Below are 6,000 nucleotides of genomic sequence, written 5' to 3' on the forward strand. Positions count from 1 at the left end.
CGCCAAAACAACAAGAAAAAGATCATTACAGTCACTCATGGAAATGTTTCTTTCCAATTCTCTTCATGAAAGAAATGTGAGGCCAGGAATTCTTCACTTGATGGAACTGAGAATCAGGTCACCAGACCTCGGAGTATCAACAAATAAAACCAACCTTTTGAGCCTTATCTATCCCTGGAAAATGCCAAAGAAGGAACTCAAGAACAGGAGCATCACTCTCAGGTCACTGCTGGCCAAAAAATGGGAGCTACTGAGCTTTTATCCAGCTGCCACTTGGGTGGGCAGGGTGCTGAGCCCACCAAAGCTGGGAGCACTCTGTGCTTCCAGACACTGCAGACTCCTTGGCTCAATCCTCATGTCCTATTTCTTTCTTGGAGAGAATCACAAACAAGAGAGTGCAGCAGGTAATTGCTGCAAGAAACCCATGGGATTTGTATTTTAAGTGCAGCCAGGTAGAGCACTGCTTAATTTAGCAGAGCAAACAGTGGGAATGCTTTCCCTCAAATTCCTGAAGGGCATTGATCCAAACAGGTATCCAGAATGCTTCTAGTGAGATTAGGATGTGTAAGGACACAGGTCCCAGCCCATTTAAAAATGTTCCAAAGGATTTTCATCCTGCAGGACTGGGACTCTTGAAGCTCAGCAGTGGCAGAGTGTGTCAGCAACAGGGACGGGCCAGGCAGCACCTTCCCACATGGATAAACCAGCTAAACCTTTATGGCTTTAACCTCTGAGCCTCTGCCTGATCAGCATCAGAAAGGAGATTTTATTGTCTGTCTGTCTCTGCACACATCTTATGCTGAGAGAAAGTACAGTCCTTACTTAGCTCATTTTCCTATTTGCTTGCACACACGTCATGACTGTGATGGGACAACTCAAAAATGCCTCTAACAGATCTTGACCTATACAAGAAATTTTAGGAGGGGCATTCCAGGACACCTGTGAATCACAAAATCATGGACTCACAGAATTACTTGGACTGGATGGGACCTTGAAGATCCTCTTGTTCCAAGCCCTCTGCCACAGGCAGGGAACATTCCACCAGACAGTGCTGCCCAATGCCCATCCAGGCTGGCCTCAAACACTTCCAGGGATGGGCCATCCACAACTTCTCTGTGCCAGGGCCTCACCACCCTTACAGTAAGGAATTTCTCCTTTACATCCAATCTAAATCCACCTTTGTATCCAATTTAAATCTCTCACTGAATCTCATTTTCCCTTGTCCTGTCCCTCCCCAGCTCTGCTGTGTCCCTTTAGGCACTGCAAGGCTCAATCCCCCTCTGCAGCCCCTGCTGTCCTTTGCAGCCTGCTGCACACCCAGATCAGAGGACAGGAGGGAAAGGCAGCATCCTCTGGCCCAGCTGGGGCATCTCCTGCTCCTGCCATGGGGCTGGGAGGCTGGCAGGGCTGGGGAAGGGCAGGGAGCAGGGCACAGAGGTGCTGGGGCTCTGTGATCCACACAGCCCTGGGGACAGCCTGCCATGCCTGCCCAAATTAGGTCCTCGGAGCAAGGCAGGGAAGGAGAGATGCAGAAGGAGATTAGGACCACCCTGACCTCCCAGGGCTCTGCATTTTGTCCTGGGAAGGAAGCAGAAAAATGTCGTTGTAACCCGAAGCAATGCAGGCGGACACGAGCCCCAGGTCCACTGCAGGAAGGCATTTGATAAACATTGCAATGGCTTTGGCTGAGAAGAGCAGATCTCTGGGCTAATGTCAGTCTGTCTCTCCGTCCAGGCTTTTTGGGGCTTTTTTCATTACTGACTTTTTCCCTTAACGTGATTTACCGATTCACAGGTTTTTTAGATGCATTTGTTTTATTTATAACAGCACTCTAATCAAACCTTCAGTGCTCCTCACCTTCGAGGACGGAATCATAATGAGTGTATAATGAGCTACTCCACAGCCCCGAGTTCCCATGCCTTTTAAACCAGCTTCAACCACTCTGAAATCTTCAGTGCACTTTAGTGGAGCCCTGCTGATTCACACAGCTATCGTCCCTGGAAATAAATGAAAATCATATTAATATTCACTATGTCATTCACTTGTATGCTAATTGGAGGGATTACCAAAAAAAAAAAAAAAAAACAACTACAAAGGCAAACACAAAAAGATAGGAGGTTAGAGTAAATCTCAAGGACATGAATAATGAAGTGTTGGATGGAGTGGGACCTCTGAAACCAACAACTTTTGAGAATCCTTCCTACATTCCTACAGTTCAAAGAGGGCAGCAAATGTGAATTGAGATCTTTAAGATATAATTGAGTCAGATGGGTTTGAAAAGCTTTTGAGTTCATCTGTATCCTAAGCAGTCCAGGGTAATATCCCTTAAACCCTGTCTAACCTCACAGGGAGTTTCCAAAATCTGCTAGTCTTTGAGGGGAGAATCCCATCCCGGTCTGGTTCTGTCCCTCCCCTTGTCAGGATACACACCCAGTGTCACCTGCTTGAGGTGCCCAGCACTTGCCAGGCACTGAACCCGGCCAGGGCAGCAGGCCTGAAGACCCCGAGCTGAGCTGAGTGTAAATAAGGAGTATTTAAATGTATGGAGTACTTAAAAGTATGTAAATGAGGGGTGTAAATAAGGGACACGGTCACACTTGGTTCCAGGAGGGCAGCCCAGAGGAAGGCTGCCTGCAGCAAGAGCAGCCAGGCTCAGACAAGCTCTCCTATTGTCTGGGGTCATCTGGTCTACAAACTGTTTCACATGAGAAAATTAGATTATGCCAAGCCAACTTCTTTGGAGGTTTTTTTTTTTTTTTTTTTTTTTTTTTGTTTTTTGTTTTTTGTTTTTTTTTTTTTTTTAATTCGGCATTAAAAGGATGGAAATAATCGTGAATCTGGAAACAATCACACACACATCACTTAGAAATGCTCTGCCTCAGTGCAAGGGAAACAGAATACATCGGTGCTGACTGGCCTGGGGTATCTCTCCCCCCACCAAGCCCATGTCCCAGACAAGTTAAATGTTTCATTAATTAGGCGCTAACTATGGTAAAAATTAGGAGAGCTGCAAGGATGTCTCCTCCTCCTTCAGACTAGTCCTCTAATTAAAAGCAGGGCCCCCAGTTTGGGCTGTGGTTGTTGGCTTGCAGTGGCTGAGGTTGGGGTTGAGCCAGCCTGGGGGGTCTGTGGGGCAGGAGGGGATCGGGGTCCGGTGCCAGAGCAGGGCACACACGGTGGGAGCAGGCTGGGGACACCTGGGGACACCTGGGGACACCTGGGGACACCTCTCATCACAGGCTGTGTGTGATGGGTGTGCACAGTCCCAGCCTGCAGGGGTTCTGCTCACCCCATCCCAGGTGTGGATGAGGAGAAACGGGGCAAACCACGGTGCAGGAAGGAAAATATCTCCGGAGAGGGACACTGAGGACAGCCGTGTGCTTTACTCACACACAGGAGTGGCAGCAGCCACAGTCCCCACCCCGAGTCCCCACGGAGGGAGGGACCCCTCCCAGGCACTCATCTCCTCCAAGACCCCAGATCTGGGACATCTCCAGCTCCTCCAGAGCTCTGCATGCAAAATGCAAAGGAAGGCAGTGCTCAAGCTGGGAAAGACTCAGATTTGAGAGCACATTTTCTTACCCTTGGAGAGTCTGAAATCTCCTTATTCCTCCCAGGCTCTGTTTTAATTTTACCTGTGTGCAAAGGTGGCTGTTTTGCATCACCACTCTCATAAAAGACATCAGCATGAGGAGAAATCCCATTTTCTTTTCAAGAAGCAGAAGATCTCCTCCATCTACCCATCCAAAGTGCTGTCAGACTGATTTGAATCAGAAAACAGTGGTTTTGGCAAGGCATTCTGTCAAGAAACAAAAGCAAACCTGGCCAGTGAAGGCAAGCAGCGAGGGAAGAGCACCAGAAAAGAAAACAATGGGGACATTCTGTAGTAACCACAAAACCCAAAGTTTTCTGCCATATTCTGTTTTCTATAAATATTGGCCTTGCTTTAATGTAGAGCAGCCAAGAGTTGCTTGTATGAATGCAGCCTCCCCTAACCAAGAGCTTTAATCAACTATAAATAAAGTTGCTGTGACAGACAATAACAAATATAAATTAACTGTGCTAAGGTACATCTCAGCACCTTCCAACAGAATGGAAAACCAGGAAAGGCTGCTAAAAGGCAGATGCTTCCAGATGAGAAACCAGTATCTCTTTAGGGGTAGTCTACAACATTTGGGGGACAGCCAGGGGAAGGATGGAGAGTTGCTTGCCTTAGTGCACCTAACACTTCAGGAATCAAACTCCCAGACTGGTTAAAATACCTAAAAATTTGCTCAAACCCTTCCTCTCAGGTCAACACCTCCTCTGCATTTTGGGTTTTCTCTGTTTGCAGTTTAACTTTTGAGAATGAGAAGTGACTTGGGACACATTAAGCAAGTTTTGTTCCCCATAAATCCGGAGTGTTGAAGCTCTCCTAATGAAAATCTGCACTTGTGACATGAGGAATCAGCTCCAGGAGGTGAGGCATTTTGTACAACAAATGCAGTGAGATTTGCATTGAAACCCAAAGATCTGGAAGGTCTGAGGATATCACAGCCAGCACTGGTTCTTAGTTAGCAAATGTGCTTCCTCAGGAAGGACCAGGGGGTGAATACCTCCAAGAAAAGAACACCTCATTTTTGGCTTTGAGCAGCAGGTACCAGGGAGCTCCACCTGATTTTTCTAACAATCTGAGGCTGGAAAAAAACCACCTTAAATTTCAGTCAAGTAAAACACTCCTAGCAAAAATCAACCATGAGGTATTTAACTTCCATTAGTCCTCCCTCCTTGAAGTGCAAACACATTTAGTTCCATCTCCAAAAACAGTTCCATCAAAAAGGTTGGAATCAAAGGAAAGCAAAGCAAAGCTTCATCCTGAGAACGTTGCAAGATTAGAAGATGATGAATTATTGTTCAGAATTACTCTTAGTTATCATCTTCTCTTGGCTCAAGCACCTGAGAAACAAGATTTGATTTGCAAGCCTGTCAAGAGGACTCGCATCCACATTTTTTCCTTTTCTCCTAATGACATATTTGGCCACAAACATTCACCCAGTTCCCATCCCAACACCCCACCAGCTTTGACCCTGTTTACTTCATGAGAGCTGATTCCTTCCTAGTCTGAAGTGGGGAATGACTGGAGGCAGGAAAGATACCAAATAAACAACATTTGTAAGATCCCCCCACAGCAAAAGGAACTACAATTCAGTATTTTAACTCTCCCACTGTGCCAGGGAATTTCATCAAAGCCTGTGACCTTGGTGATCATGTGCCTTGGAACCCTGCCAGAGCCAAACTGGGAATTTTAAGTCAAGTAATCATTTCAATGCTTTTATTCTCTCATTTACTGGCATTGAACCCTTAATGGGAGTTCATCATACCTTCTGTCTGTAATGTTAACACGTACAGATATTTACAGAAAAAACAGGCTGAATTACACTGGGAGAGGAAGATGCTGGAGTCACACTGCAGAAGTTCAGCTCGTAAAGAGGAAAAAAGAGAGCCCTGATGTTATTTCAGCTGGAACAGCTACTAAATTCACTACTTGCAGCTTTCCTTGCTGAGAGCAGTATCTTTAGCCTGGTCAATGCTTCTGAGATTTTGGGACAAATTTGACATTAATTGCAAGGAGCTTTTTTCTAGCTGAGAACCTGAACCTAAGTTTCCATCATGAACCTCAGTATTGGGTCCATGACGACCTACCTAAAATCCACCCTAAAGGAGACTAAACCCTGGAGAAAACCACAGTTCTCTCATAGCCATTTATAGAAAGGGAAACAAATATGTTTTGTTCACTCACTGCTCAAGGAGATCATACACAGTTTGGCATCTGGCAACTAGAGATCCTCTCTCTCCCAACAACAGAGCAATGAAAAAAAAAAAAAAAAAAAAAGTAGTAAAAAATCCCATCTGACTGACAGAGCAAGAGCTCAGACTCCCTCTCAGGAGGCCAAGCCGAGGAACACTATGAAGTTTTTCCATGTAGATGTGCCAAAGACTGTTTGCCTCATGTACTTTTTT

Source organism: Prinia subflava, chromosome 17, assembly GCF_021018805.1.
Source record: "Prinia subflava isolate CZ2003 ecotype Zambia chromosome 17, Cam_Psub_1.2, whole genome shotgun sequence".
NCBI lineage: Eukaryota > Metazoa > Chordata > Aves > Passeriformes > Cisticolidae > Prinia > Prinia subflava.